The following is a 15,862-nucleotide window of genomic DNA, read 5'->3' on the forward strand; positions in this document are numbered from 1 at the left end:
CCCCCCCCCCCCCCCCCCCCAGCACCTGTCTTCCAGATTTGAACACCTCAAAATTCAGGAGTGCTCAAGCTCAGTTTGGGCAGCTGTTACTTCATTTCTCCCAAATCAAATATACTGATCCACTGTAACTTGCTGTAGAAAAAGTAGGATAAAATTGAGCAAGAAATGCTTCCCAGTGGTTATTAGGACTGGAATTGCTATTTTCAACAGCCATTGCCTTTTTGTTTGTTTGTTTGTTTGTTTGTTTAAAAGGAAGACAGTGATATTGCATTGGCAAATTCCCCATAGAAAGAAAGAATGGAACAAAAGAATAATAAAGGCACCTCAACTTTTCCTCATTTATGTAGGACAGTCTTATAATATGCATCCAGATATCCTCCAATCACACAAGCTGAAAATTGTTCCACTTTACTGCAGTTCTGTAACCATATGGGAACCAATCCTGTCTGTGTTCTGTGCACATCTAAAATCCCTGCTGAATGACCGGCCCTGGGAGCGAGTTACCAGTGACCCAGGGCTGCGGCAGAAGGAGGGTGCAGGTGGGGGGGGGAGAGCCCAGGGCTGGGGCGGCAGGAGGTGTGGGGGGGGCAATGAAGGGGTAGGGGGGAGCCCAGAGCTGGGGCAGCAGGGGGTGTGTGTGTGGGGGGGGAGAGCCCAGGGCTGGGGCGGCAGGGGGTGTGTGTGTGTGGTGGGAGAGCCCAGGGCTGGGGCGGCAGGGGGGTGCAGGTGGGGGGGGGGAGAGCCCAGGGCTGGGGCGGCAGGGGGTGTGGGTCAGGGGGTGAAAACCCAGGGCTGGGGCAGCAGGGGGGTGCGGCAAGGAGCCCAGGGCTGGGACGGGGGGCAGCCAAAATTTTTTTTGCTTGGGGCGGCAAAAAACCTAGAGCCGGCCCTGCACTTTAGACACCCTAGTTATTTGGGATTCAGATTTTTCATACTTTAATACCAATATCTACTTCTTTGGCTGTAGGAAGCACAACTTCCACCTGCCCAAAACCTCTACCCCATAGTAAAAGCCCTGAAAGTCCCAGTACCTTTGACTGTGCACAGTCTGAGTTCGAAAGAGGTTGTCAAAACAGCAAAGCCCCTGGCTTGCTGCTCCTTGACAGCTAGGACTTGTGCCCCTCACATGACTCCCTGGGAATATGAGTTAGTGACAGCTGCAGCCATGAAGTTGCGGCTGGGTTCTTAGGAAACAAGGAGAGAAAAATAGAACTGCAAGCTGGAAATTCACAAGAGGCTTCAAAGTAACTGTATGTGTGTGAGTATCTCTTTGTGTGTGTTTATGAGTGTCTTAGCATTGATGTGTTTGTGTCTGTATGGATCTGTGTGTTTATGTAGGTGTCAGTGCTGAGAGAGAGACTGTACATGTGCGAATGAATATGTATGTATGTACTTATGTGTCTCTGTGCATGAATGAGTCATGCATCTGTGCATGTATGTATTAGTATTTCTCTGTTCACACACAACTGTGGGTAAATATTTCAGTGCATGTGTCTCTGTGTACAGATATACTGTATTCCTGTATCTATGTAATCTGCATATATCTGTTTCTCTCTGTGTGTGAGATGACTATCTATGTGCATGCGAGAGAGACAGAAAGCAAGACAAGAGGGATTTCTTCTGCTTCTTTTATATTTTATTGTACCTGATTATGGCAGTTGTGACTGCTGATTTGGAAAGACTCTAAGTCAGACACTGAGTGGCCATTTGAAATTGATTCATCTCCATATTATTTTGATTCTGGGATGCAGTTTTTTCAGATGTTATTGCTGCTGCTGTGTTATTGCAAGCTCCAGTGCACACACTTCAGTTTTATCTCCACTGTCCCTGTGACACATGCCACTCAGAGTGATGGCTAAGTGGCTGCAACTTTAGATGACAGGAATCTGGAAAGCACACATGAAGGGCAAGCATCACGCCTCTGCCTCCCAGACTGGCTGTGATAGGAAACTTACCAGCAGCAGGTGCAGCTATGCCCTACTAGCTTCCTCTCCAATCTTCATCTGCCTCTGCAGAACTATTACTTCTTTATTTAGTGTCATTATTGTGCTTGGTGCTGTACAAGTCATAGACGAAGACATGTTCCCTGCCCTAAAGTCATGACATTCTAAATTAGATTGACTAATTATATAATCTAGCTGATTTCTCTGTTTCTTAGGTTGTAACCTCTTTGGGGCCAGGACTATCTTTCCATATACATTTGTACAGTGCCTACTACAATGCACCCCAATTCTGACTCAGGCCTCTGGAAAACTCTGTAATATAACTAATAAATATTAATAATTCTGGCCAGGGCTATTTAAAAGGAAACTACCTCAAGAAATAGTTATTTAATCAGAACTTAGAGTAGAAGTACCTCTCTAAATCCACAATTCCCCAAAACACTTAAGCTCATGCTTAACTTTGTGCACTTAAGTCTACTGAGGAGTGTCCAGATTTTTGGTGATGGATAGGTGTGTTTGGAAGCAGTTCTTCATTTGTTTCTCTGTTATTTTGCTTATATACAGGAAGGTTGACACCAAGTGGTTCATAAGATCTGATAGGCCTAGAGAAAGCTTCTTCAGAATTGGCTGAATTATGGCATGGTTTAGGGTGGATTGTAGGTTTCCCTCTTCAAAGGTGGTGTTAACAGTTTATTTCAGCAGCAGCCCTTGGTGCTCCCAGGCATCTTTTATCAGTCACTGTGACATGGTCCTGAATCACAAGTGATGACTATCTTCTTACAACACCTCTAAGATGTCTTACTTAATAAATATGCTGAAATCTGGAGGGGAGGGGAGGGGATGGAATTCAGTGTGTAGTTTTTCTGCTCTCTGCAGAGGGCATCTTGGATGTGGGTGACCAGTGACCCATTTTCTGTGTAGGGTTTCAAAAGTGATACATGAAACACCAGGTGCAACTTCAGAGAGCAGAGTAGTTGGAGTTCAAAAGTGACTGGATTAACCTGTTGTAATGTCTTAAAAGGGCCAAGAAACAGGAAGTCCAGCTTGCGAGCAGGCCTGTCTGTGTGGAAGTGCTCCATGCAGAGCCATTCTTTTTGTCCTACTGAATAGGTGGAGCCTTGCTGGCCTGCATGCTGCTTATACTCCACTTTTGCCTTTTTCAGGTGCTTCTTTACTTCTTCCTGGGCCTGACATGTTCACTGCACCAGGTCTGAGGCAGCTGAGTTGGGCAAGGATGCAGGTACTTGTGGATGGAATCTGGGGTGGTACACCTAATTGATAAAAAAAGGGACTCTGACCCGTAGATGCATGATCTGCGTTGTTGTAGGCAAACTCCATGTAACAGAGAAGTGAGGACCAATCATCCTGGTGATGATTAATGTAGCATCGCAGACACTGCTCGAGAATCTGGTTAGCCCTTTCCATCTGGCCATTGGACTGGGGATGGTACACAGAAGACAGACATGTGCAAACTCCCAGCAAGTGCAGGGCTTTGTGCCAGATCCAGGCTGTGAACTGCAACCCCCGAACAGAGGCGATGTGCTCTGGAAGGCCAGGGAGGCGGACTACGTGGCTAATCCAAAAATGGACTGTCTCTTCAGTGGAGGGGAGGCCTGTACAAGGGAAGAAGTGGCCCATTTTGGTAAAGTGGTCCACTACCATTAAAATGTGTACATTTGTTGGACTCTGGTAATTCTATACTAAAGTCTACAGTGATGGCCACCCAGGGTCGAGATGGGGTATCCAAATGCTGGAGGAGACCACAGCATTTGTGGCATGGGGTGTTGGCACAGGCAGAAACATCACAGGAGGCAATGAACGACTGGATTGGGCGTATCCAGGGACACCAAAAGGAACAGAATATATTAGTCGTTGGGTCTTGAAATACCCCAAGTGATCTGCTAGGGGAAAATCATGGCATAGTTGTAGGACTGTGACCCTTGTGCGTCCTGGGGGCATATAGACATGGTCTCTTATGTATGTGATCCCTTCATGGGAGTCATGTGGCAGAATTTCTGAGGCAGAGGTGGAGCATATCAATCTGAATATATCCTGATGAGCTGCAGTGACAAAGTTACAGGATTTAAGAATGAGGGTTGGTTCCTGGCTGGGGTCTTGGGGGTGGTACCGTATCTTAGGGACAGGGTATCCGCCTTGCCATTTTTGGATCCAGGGCGGTAGGATCATGAGGAAAATTAAGAACCACCGAAGCTGCTATTGGTTTAAGGCTTTCGCTCTAATAGATATTCCCGGTTTTTGTGGTCGGTGAACACCTGGACTGGGTGATGAGCTCCTTCCAGGTAGTGCCACCATTTTGCAAAGGGAATTTTTTAATCACCAGGAGTTCCTTGTCAAGTATTTCATAGTCTAGATCTGCAGGGATGAGCTTCCTGGAGTCATAAGCACACAGGTGTAACACCTGTTTGGGGCCAAGTCGCTGGGAAAGGACAGCCCCAACTGCCATGTTGGAGGCACCAGCTTCTATGATGAAGGCTTGTGTGACATCGGGGTAAGCCAATATAGGTGCTGTAGTAAAGGCAAATTTCAGTTGATCGAATGCATGCTGGGCCTTGGAAGACCAATGGAATTGGGCATTTTTTCAGAGGAGAGCAGTGAGTGGCTCTGTTTGTTTAAAAAAATTCAGGATAAATCATCAATAGAAGTTGGCAAACCCCAAGAAGCATTGCAGGTCACATACCGTGGTGGGAGTTTGCCAGTCTTGGATCACTTGGACCTTACTTGGGTCCATCTGGATTCCTTTTGGGGATAAGGTGAAACCCAAGAACTCCTATTAAAGGCACAGTTCTCAAGCTTGGTGTAAAGGCCATGCTGCCACAAGTGTTCCAGGATGATTCAGACATGAGCAGTACGCTGTTCAGGATAGTCAGAGAAGACCAATATGTCATCTAGGTAGACTACTATGTACTTGTCCAATATGTCTCAGAACACATAATTTATAAAATGTTGGAAGGTGGCCGGGCCTCAACCCGAAAGGCATTACCAGATATTCATAGTGGCCATACCAGGTCCTGAAGGCTGCTTTCCACACGTCCCCTTCTCTGATTTGTACAAGGTTGTACGCCCCCCAGAGGACCAACTTGGTGAATACATGGTCAGCTCCAACACAATGCAGCAGCTTGGGAATCAGGGATAGTGGGTAACAATTCCTGATAGTTATCTGATTCAATGAGTGGTAGTCCATGCAGAGTTGAAGATTGCCATCTTTCTTTTTGACAAACAGGACTGGTGCTCCAGCTGGCAAGGTTGACTTGTGGATAATTCTCCTGGAGGTATTCAGACTGCTGCCAGCTCAGGTTCTGACATGGCATAAACTGGTCCGAATGGTATTTTGGCTCCAGGCTTCAGCTCTATTGGGAAGTCATAGTCCCAGGCGGAGGTAGGGTTTCCTCATTCTTCTTTTTTAAAACACCAGCGTAGTCTTGGTATTTCAAGGGAGCTCAGGCTGTAACTGAAATGGAAGGTGTGACGTTGCAGTCTATATAGTTTTATAAAAATATGCTAATGAGTGAATATAATGTAACTGGAATATGCTTCATGCAAAAGGTCTCTTGTAAGGTATCATTACAAAGCTTATAATCTACTGAGTGTGATCATCCTATTTGTATAAATATACCACTCTTGTATCTGAAACTAGAAATATTAAATATAACTCTGAGGGCCTATTGTAATTATGCAAAGTGTGGGCCATTAATGGTGGTTTGGAATCTTGATGACGCCCATTAACCAGGACAATTGTCTGCAGATGGCTGTGTTTACCTGTAAGTCTTCCTGTATATGTGTGTGCTGGCAAGTGGGCAATGAAGTCTTGCAGTGACATGTGATCATGTCACCTGAACTGGAATCCATCTTTAACCTGGTGTCTTTCCATTGAGAAGGAGGGGGTGGGAACCCAGAGAGGGACAAAGGATTCCCGCCTTACGCAAAAGATATATAAAGGGCTGGAACAGAACAAAGGGAGGTGAGGAGCCATCATGAAGAATCCTCTAGCTACCACCTGATCTGGAACAAGAGCTGTACCAGGGGAAAGAATTGTGCCCAGGCCTGGAAGGTGTCCAGTCTGAGGAAAAAAACTTACTGACGCATCTCTGAGGGTAAGATTGTCTGTATTCAGTTTGATTAGACATAGATTTGCGCATTTTATTTTATTTTGCTTGGTGACTTACTTTGTTCTGTCTGTTACTACTTGGAACCACTTAAATCCTACTTTCTGTATTTAATAAAATCACTTTTTACTTATTAATTAACCCAGAGTACGTATTAATACCTGGGGGAGCAAACAACTGTGCATATCTCTCTATCAGTGTTACAGAGGGCGAACAATTTATGAGTTTACCCTGTATAAGCTTTATACAGGGTAAAATGGATTTATTTGGGTTTAGCCCCCATTGGGAGTTGGGCATCTGAGTGTTAAAGACAGGAACACTTCTGTGAGCTGCTTTCAGGTAAACCTGCAGCTTTGGGGCAAGTAATTCAGACCTTGGGTCTTTGTTGGAGCAGACGGGAGTGTCTGGCTCGGCAGGACAGGGTGCTGGGGCCCCGAGCTGGCAGGGAAGGCAGGGGTAGAAGTAGTCTTGGCACATCGGGTGGCAGCTCCCAAGGGGGTTTCTGTGCTACAACCCATCACAGAAGGTTCTGCCTGGATGGTCAATCCCACCTGAGTCTCTCAAGTTTGGATGCTGGCGCAGTCTGGAGACAAAACTCTGATAGAAAACAGATTTCCTGTGCTTGCCACCAAATGACCGGGTTGTGGAGGGTCAGCCAAGAGATACCAAGGATTGGGGAAAGTGTGAAGAATGGATCACATCAAACTGTAACACTTCTCAGTACCCATGAATCACAGCCTCCAGGGAAGTTTTTTCCTCTGTTACTGGACCAGAAGATAAAGGGGAACTGCCAAGACTCTCTACAAGATCAGGAATGACCTTGCATCGCAAAGGTATCTGCCGGATTTGGGCTGCTGCTGCATCTATGAAGATGTCAGCTGCATGTAAGTCAATGAGGGCTGGTAGGAGGAGATTTTGCAGGGATGCTCCAGTTATGTGCAACTGGCCCAGCACCTGCAAATGGGGAGCCCTTGGGCAGGGCTCTGGATGTGTGTTATCAAGACCAAAGTGTGGGGGAGCTCTTTTCCCAGGTTCCTTGAAGTTCATACAGGGCAGGCAGAGATGGAGTGACCCAACTCACTGCAGTAGAAACAGAGATGGTGTTGGCCTTGTTTCTCCTTTTCTGTGGAGTGAGCCATTGACGGCCCACATCCACCTGCATTGGCTCGGTGGGAAGCAGTGGTGAAAAGGTCACAGTACCTGGATTGGAGAGTTGACAGACCCCATTTTTACTCCTGTGACCGGTTGTCCATACAGATGGCAAGATTCATGAGGGTATCCAGGCTCATGGGACTCTGTACCCAGCATAGTTTGTCTTTAATTTCTTCTTGGAGGCCCCATCATAATTGGCCCACCTGTGCTGCCTCATTCCAGTCTGTATTGACTGTGAGGCAGAATTGCGCAGCATAGGAAGCTACAGTGCCCTGCCCCTGTTGGAGCTTCCTTAGGGCAGCCTCCGCTGTTCGAGTTAGTTTGGTGTGGGTTGTCAAATAATACCGATATGGGTCCCAGTTTGACAGAACTGGGCTGTCGCATTCCTAGAGTGGGGAGGCCCAGTTTAATGCTTCCCCAGAGAGTAGGCTGATGGCCAGGCTCACCTTTGCATGATCAGTAGTAGAAGCAGTAGCGTAGCTGGGGGGGTGCAGGGGCCCTCAGCACATTTTCCAAAAGCGGCGCCTTAGTTAGAGGTTACCATGGCGCCAGTGGGCGGGGCCCACGCTCTGCTCTGAAGCTTGGCCTGCCAGGCCGGCGCTGGGCTCCTGCAGGCAAGGGGGGGCAGCACAGCTGGAGGAGCCATGGGGAGGGGGCTGCACGGCCGGAGGAGCCATGGGGAGGGGGCTGCACGGCTGGAGAAGCCATGGGGAGGGGGTGGCACGGCCAGAGGAGCCATGGGGGGGGCCGCGGGGGCAGCACGACACAGCCGGAGGAGCCATGGGGGGGGGGCAGCGCGGCCGGAGGAGCGAGGGGGGGCGCAGCATGGCAGCCCGCAGCGCAGCCGGAGGAGCCATGGGAGGGGGGGTGGCGTGGCCGGAGGAGCAAGTGGGGGGCACAGCATAGCAGCCCGCAGTGCGGCCGGAGGAGCCATTGGGTGGGGGGGCGGCACGGCCGGAGGAGCCATGGGGGGTCCGCGGGGGCGGCACGGCACAGCCGGAGGAGCCATGGGGGTGGGGTCCACGGTGCGGCCGGAGGAGCCAGTCAAGGGGGGGAGCGCGGAGTGGCCGGAGGAGGAGCCAAGGGGGCGTGGCCGGAGGAGGAGCCAAGGGGGGCACCTTTTTAATGTTTGCTCCCCCTGCTCTTAGAACCTGGCTACGCCACTGAGTAGAACACTGAGGGTGCATCATGAACAGGAGGCAACACTGGTTTATGAAACCCCAGAATCGCTGGCAATTACCATCAAAGAGTCCAGCAGTTGTATCAGGGCTGCATAAGCCGTGTGTGGATTGTGGCACACAACTGCATGATTTGTTCCTGCAATAGCTGGTTCTCTGAGATCAGCTGGATGACACAGACCTACTTGGGTACATGTAGTGCTCCTGAAGGGTTAGCCAGGTCCATTCTGCTGGCATCGGGACCCCTCCTGGGGCCTAAATGACATGGGTGGTCTGACCTAGGAGTCAAAGCAGGAGTCAGGCCAGGTCAGATACTGGGAGGTCAGAGTCCGAGACAGGTCATAGGGCAACCCGAGAGTCAGGAGGCAGGCAGGGTCAGGTTACCAGGAGGTCAGAAGCAGAACCACAGATCGATAACCAGAATCAGGTCAGTTTGGGATACAAGGACATCAAGCCAGGGGAGCAGGAAGCACAATGCACACAGTTGAGTGCAAGGTGAATCCCTGTTGCATAGACAACTTCTTGTTCCTGTCTTGTGCTGGGTTTTTGTAAAAGCTGTGGACCAATCAGAAACCCCAGAATTCTGCCAATCAGATTCCAGGACTGGAGTCCTCTGTTGGGGTTCAGCTTCTGCCCTAGCAATTGTTAGTGGGTAGCAGGTTGAAACTTAGTCGCTCTTAAGAGCCCTGTTGGCCCAGGTTTGAGACCTGTGGTCCCTGACATTACATTACCAGTTCTTCATAGCATAAAGAGCAAATTTCTGGGGTGGTGTAGAGGCATTCTTGGTTGACAAAGAGAGTAGGATTTAGCCACTGTCATGGCAGAGGTTTTTAGGGAAAAATTATGTTTAAGAGAGCACTAATTTGCTCCTACATGTGAGTGCTGTGTGGGCCAGGCCATAACTGTACATGTAGGCACACTGTCAGTGTAATTTAGAGCCTAATTAGGACTCAAATGTAGCTTCTAAGTTTGCACATGTAATTAATTAGGAAAACCTGTGTGTCTGTAGTGCGTTGTTCTCTATTCCCCACAATTCACAGGGAATCCTAGAAGTTTAAACTGGAAAAATCCTATTTAGTCCATCCCCTTGGGAGTCAGTGCTGGATGGTCTCCTAATGTATATTCTCCAGAGCTTTGCACAATGTGGTTTCTATCACTTCCTTCAGGAAACTGATCCATATCACAGACCTCATGGACAGAGAGAATTATTTTGCTGTTGATTTGAATGTGATTGGATTTGTGGGTGGTGTTGTCCATACCGAATACTTAAAAGACCTTTGTGGGAAGACCAGCTACCGTGTCTGTTCTCTAGTGAGAAAAGAAACTACTCAGATGCAAGCCTCTTTTTCTGAGGAGCAAAAAAGCTTGACCCATAGTGTCCCCTCCTTGTAGCCTAAATCTCCTGAGAGAGCTCCAGTTTTGGCAGATCCATCTCACATCTACAGGAAACTGATAAACTCCCTAAACTTCATTTTGCAGTGTCTGATTCTGAACTCTATGCCCCACAAGGAAATCAAAGAAGAGGAACAAAAAGATTAGGAGCTGGAATGATTAATTTTATTATTAATTGTTAGCTATTTATTTGTTTATGCGGAGTCACTGATGTTCATGGTGTAGAACAGGGAAGTAAGAAGACAAGTCCCATGCCCAATCTAAATCTGATGTGGAGACATCTAAAGACCTAAGTATATCTTACTTAGTTAAATATCAATTATGGAGCAGAGAACAAGGATAGCTGAAGTATTTGAGGGATGTAAACACCCAGGAAGGAGAGAAACTGTTCAAATCGGTTAAAGGGGGATTGGGGAATAATAGAAGTGGTGGGATGAAATTTGGCAAAGGAAGATTTATGCTGAACATAAAGAAACATTCCATAATTGTGAAATCTATGAGACTGTAGAATAGTCTCCCAAAGGAAGTTAGGGAAGCTCCATTGCTTGAGACCTTTCAAACTAGACTTGACAAAACCCTAGACAATATAATAAATTCATTAGTTTAAGTCAGTGTAGGGCTTAAAAAATGGAAAGTGCTCTGGAAGAGCTAATTTATTAATTATATTTATTTATTATATAATGTAGGGAATAATCCTGCACTCTCCCCCCCCCCCCCCAGGGAATGGACTAAATAGGACCTAAGGTCTTTCCCATCTCTTAATGTCTCTGACCCTGTGATCTCCAGTGATCTGAAAATAAAGGGTTGGAATTTGTGAGAATAAAGGAAAAAATCTTAAGGAGAAAACATTCTAAAAAGCCACTGGTTGGATCATTGACCTTTAGAAACATCTTAATGAGTGGGTGACAGGAAAAGCTAGATACAGGGGAGAGACAACGTAAGACTTGCAAACTGCATCCTGAAATATGTACATGGGGCCTTAAATGATTGCCTTGCCTGTGGATCAACGCAGTCAAAGAGACTGCCTGCTCGTGGCCAGCAGGCTGTGTTCTTGGTCTGAGCTGGGCCCAGCGGATGGCGTTTCTTATTCCTGTGATTTGTGTGTGTGTTACATGACTATAGAAGGAGCAATCAGTCAACTCCCAGGAACTTTAGCAACAATCGTGTCCCCAGAAAAGGCTTGTAGCAACTGAAGCAGTGATGACTCAGAAGCATGGTCTCTCTGGCCGCTTGCTGATCCCTGGCAAGGACTCTAGCCCAAGTTCTGGCTTCCTTGTTTGGGTCAATGCTTTCTTGCTGGCACAGGAAAGGAATTCCTGGATCCAGCTGGCCTTGGCATTAGAGAGAGACTGAAGGGAACTGTTTGTAGCCAAACAGTTGTTCCCCCCTCCCTCTTTGTTTAAAACAAACTAAAAGTAACACAGAATCCTGTTAGTAAATTATAATGAAGGATCCAGATCATAGACCCTGACTCCATGGGTGCTCCGGGGCTCAAGCATGCACGGGAAAAAAAATAGGGGGTGCTGAGCTGTTCTGTGAGCCCTGGGGTTAGCCACTGACCAGCTGTTTGGCGGGCCTGCGGCTGGCCGTTGATCAGTGAGCGGCTGGTGGGAGATGAGGGAGAGGGGATGGAGAGGAGTGAGCAGTGGGCAGGGGGGTCTTGGGAGAGGAGGCGAAAAGAAGCGGGGCAAGGGCAGGGCCTCAGGGGAAGAGGCCAAGTGGGAATGGGGCCTCGGGGATGAGCGGGGGTGGAGCACACACTGGGAAAAACAAAAGTCAACCCCTGTGATCCAGATGGCAGAGTTCAGAAGTGGTGGATGTTGGGGTAGAGATGACAGTAAGTCTAAGAGGCCAGTTTCCCTGATATCTTATTGTGAAGAAGACAGATTGCTGGGTTTGAGGATGAGCTGGGGACAAATTATAACATCACCAGAGGGTTTATTTATTTTTACTGAACAAGGGTGTGGAAATGTGGTCTTGGGTGACTGCATTCACATTTCACCAGATTTAGGTCACTAATGCAATGAGTCTGGATGGTCTCAAGTTGATTTCTCCTGAGGGAAATTTGTTTATATCAGACAACCTCATCATCCGATTAAGCATAATTCTGGAGTAGAGATAGAAGAGAGATTGGGGGTTTAGTAGTGGATTGTGGTGCATCACAGAACTGTGTGAGGAACCCAGCACTGGAATAGCAAAGGATTCTGTGGTTCAGCGTTGAGGTGTATCAGCAGTGGGGGGATCCCATCACAAGAATAGCAGGAGGTGGTGCAGGTAAGGACTGAGATGCATGGGCAGAGCTGGGGATAAGAGAAGGGCAAGACTGGAATAGCCGCAGGTACTACCAGTCTGGATTCATTTTTTGTTTTGTTTTGTTTTGGCAGAGCTTTGCCAGGAAGTTTGGGTCCTCTGTTATCTCCTTCCTTCCATGAGTACTAAAAATTCACCCAGAAACAATAACATACGTGTGTGTCGCAATCTGCCTTCTCAGCAGCAGCGGCACCACCCCCCAATCTCTGGCCTCATTACTCGGAGCAGGAAATGAGTAAAACATAAATGACTTTAAAAGAGCCAGGAGGGGCCGTTTCTCTCCCTCGTTCCCTGGCAATGACCGTGTATAGTTACAGTTTAATCTTGGAAATGCCAGACAGCTGTTGCCGGTTGCTAGGAGACTGGCACACATTATGCAGATGTCAGGGACCTCAAATGTCTGCCGGAAATTACAGCTCATGTTGTATGAGGAGAGACGCGCATTTCCCTGTCTGGGGAGCCCAGTGGGAGCCATCATCCCCCGTATGCACCCCACCCCTAAGGTGGGGCTGAGACTGACAGGCTATGTCCTGACAAAACCCAGCTAATAAATCGGCTCTGGGGTAAAAAAATACAGGAAAAGAATCTATAAAAAGTGTATCCAGCTTTGCGTATGGGACATGGCTGGGGGCGGGGCGGGGAGGAGCCGGCTGGTGCAGTCAAGGCTCTGGAGCTGGCTGCTGCATGCGTTGTAGCTGGATGCCTGAGCGAGGTGGATTTGGATTCAGCTTTACTCCCATGGGGCAGGCAGGCTGGCAGCATTCCCCAGGATTCACAGGAAAGACTGGGTTTTATTGACTTGGTACAGCAGAGGCTACTGTGAGAAAAGCTAACTGGGCAAGGAACCGAGCTGAGGAAATGAATGACCAGATGCACACACTGAAAGTGCTGCCCTTTGGGGGAGGGTTTCAACATATGACAACCAACATACAAACAAACTATAATGAGACAGAACATTTTAAAAACTCAGGGTATTGGCTCCATAACACTTCTAACAGGAGCCCTGCATTTTGTCAAATTCTGGGGGGAGATCAAGCTGAGCTGATAGTGCAGTGTTTGTGACATATGGGCATGTTACCATGGAAATTACTGTGATTGTTGCAGATTCAGCATGATGGCACTACTATGGCCTGCAGCTTGAGGGAAGTTGGAGAGGTAGAGGAAATAAGCCTTGTTAAAAGCCACAAACCTGTGACCCAAGAAATCCAGAGAAGTGAAGACAAGATCTGCACTGACACAGTTTACGGGGGTGTATCTGCAATGCATAGGTGCGTGTGCACAAGAGAGTTTGTACATGCACAGGCATAGGGGACACAGGAATATGTCTGCATGTGCAAGGGTGAAAGTGCACAGGAGAGTGTATGTTCATGCAAAGACACAGGAGTATCTGTATGTGCCATAGGACCAACACCAACACCCAAAAATCCTCTGGCTTCAACAGGAATGAACATCATGCACATTATATGATTCTATCATTGTTCATACCAAAATACTTCAGACTCTTCCCCAGCCAATTATAATCTAACCAGAACTGCTCTAGGCCTGACTGAATGGGCACCATACAATTTGATACAAAACAAATGGGTAATGACTGAAACATAAACAGAGTGGTTCATGAAATAGGTAGGATTTGCCGGATCAGACTATTGCTCTGTCTAGTTGGGTATCTCAAATACTTCCTCCTGGATATCTCAACATTAACTAAAATTTAACATGGCTGAGTTCCTAATCTTTCTTTACAAACGCACCCGACTTGGCCCATTCTTGTTACAGCTGACTCCTCCGGCATCTTCCCTGTCATACTGACCTATAACCTCGGGTCATCTTCAACTCTTTCCTCTCTCTTGCTCCACACATCCAGGCAGAAGGCAAATATTGCCATTTTGTCCTACTCTATATTACTAAGATCTGACCTTTTCTCTATAATTATCTCACCCAGGCCATCAGCATTCCTCATCTTTATTAGTGTAACGTCCCCTTCTTTGGCCTGATACCCATATCTCCTGCTGCAATTTATACAAAATGAAGCTGCTAAGATTATCTTTCTTATTCATCATTTTATGTCACTCCTTTCTTAGAATTCCTCTTCTGGGTCTACCTTCTCCACCACTTCACATCTAAGGCTCTTGTGGTCATCTTCAAAGTCATCTGCATAATTCTGCTTACGCTTCTCTCTTATTGTGTTGCCTCTCTGTCCCCTTTGCTCTTCCAAAAATGTCAGACTCATTGTCCCAATTGTCTGCTTCTCCCACAAAAGTCTCCACACCTTGTTTCATGCTGTCTCTTATGCATGGAATATATGGAATGCATGGTCCACAAGGCAAACACCTTTTCATCAATTCCTGCAGAAGACCCACTTTTTTCTTCACCATCTTTGCAAAGCTAGCCGATTAAATTATATTTAATTTATTTACTCAATTTTGTGGAGGGAAGGGGTTACATGTTAGGAGAGGGCTTTAGCAACACTGGAATTGAAGCTGAGAATTGTTGTGGGAGAAAGACAAGAGGGCTGAATTGTGAAGAGAGATGGTAAAGGGGGAGCTTTAAAAAATGTAACTTCTAAGCTATGTGTTTCTTCTCACCCTGATCCCTCTACTTGTATGTAGTATTCCTTTCCCTGACCGTTTCTTTGAGTTTGGCTTTTCAGATTTTATGCTCTCGAGGGCAGGAACTGTATCCTTCTTTGTCTGGAAAGTGCTGAGTGCATTGTGGGCATGAAAGCCATCTAATTAATTCATAAATAATAATAGTATCATGCCTCCTGCCATACCAGGTCAGACCATTGCTCCGTCTAGCCTAATGCCTCACCTGTGCCATACTGGATTAGACCATCACTACAAATAATCCAGTATCTCATCTCTGGTAGTGGTGAATACTGGATGCTTCAGAGATAGGTGACCATCCTCCCATCCCCTTTTATTCACTTGTCCACTTTATGCATAATAGGTACAAATAATTTCTCTTTCCAAAGCAGTCCTTTGGTTCATCCAGTCTAGTATCCCATCTGCTGTACATAAATAGACCAATGGCCCATCTAGTCTGGTAACTTGTTTCCCACAGTGCTCAGTGCCAAATTCTTCAGAGGAAGGCATATGAACTCTATAATATAGCGTACTGTGCAATATTCAGTGATGGGGAGAGTGGGGGCAAGGGATAGGATTCTTTCCTAGCCCTCCATTAGCTTCTGCTCTAAAACTTGTGGGTTGAAACTTTTTTGTAGCAATCATCATTGCAAATGCTATTCTCTTTCATATAAATGGCTTTCTTCTATAAAACTTAATATTTGCCTCAATAATATAGTGCAATAGCAAATTCCACAGTTTATCCTGCAGCTTTCTGCTTCAAGGGGAGAGAATCTGTGCCTGACAACTGCAAGTGATCTTTTATGAATCATGGTACTGAATTATAAAGGAAACTAGGAACCTCATGGAATGTGTTTAGGTAGCTTTACTGTAGAGAGAGTCAGGAATATGAGAGTATGGTGAAAAATTAGGATTAAAAGAGAGTCGGGGAGTTATTTAGGTGGAGGGTGAACACATGTACTGTATTTTAGGAGATGTCCTTTACTTAGTTCCTAATATCCCAAATCCTGTGTCCATACAAAAGGCATTTCGCCCTGTATTTCAGCAGCGCATCCTACAGTGTGAGGCTGCAGATGTATGCTTTTGTACCATGAATAAAAGATCTTTTGTTTTCTTGAAACATAGATGGTCACCCTATTGGGGGCAGAGAGGCTGTTCTAGAGAGGTGGAAGCAGCATAAG

The 15,862-nt window shown here is 46.8% G+C and overlaps 1 long non-coding RNA gene across 2 annotated transcripts in view; it reads left to right on the forward strand.

Moving 5' to 3' along the window:
• The first annotated feature begins 1,163 nt into the window (after positions 1 to 1,163).
• The window catches only part of LOC112101844, a 42,057-nt gene continuing 27,358 nt past the window's right edge, over positions 1,164 to 15,862 (forward strand). The window contains exons 1-3 of one of the 2 annotated variants that reach the window (XR_002907697.2): positions 1,164 to 1,250; positions 3,107 to 3,183; positions 5,185 to 5,340. This is a non-coding gene — a long non-coding RNA (uncharacterized LOC112101844). Of the gene's footprint in view, positions 1,259 to 3,106; positions 3,184 to 5,184; positions 5,341 to 15,862 lie in introns of both variants that reach the window. The other variant, XR_002907696.2, reaches the window with a different exon arrangement.

The sequence above is a fragment of the Terrapene carolina genome, unplaced genomic scaffold (genome assembly GCF_002925995.2).
Source record: "Terrapene carolina triunguis isolate 2854851 unplaced genomic scaffold, T_m_triunguis-2.0 Scaffold96, whole genome shotgun sequence".
NCBI lineage: Eukaryota > Metazoa > Chordata > Testudines > Emydidae > Terrapene > Terrapene triunguis.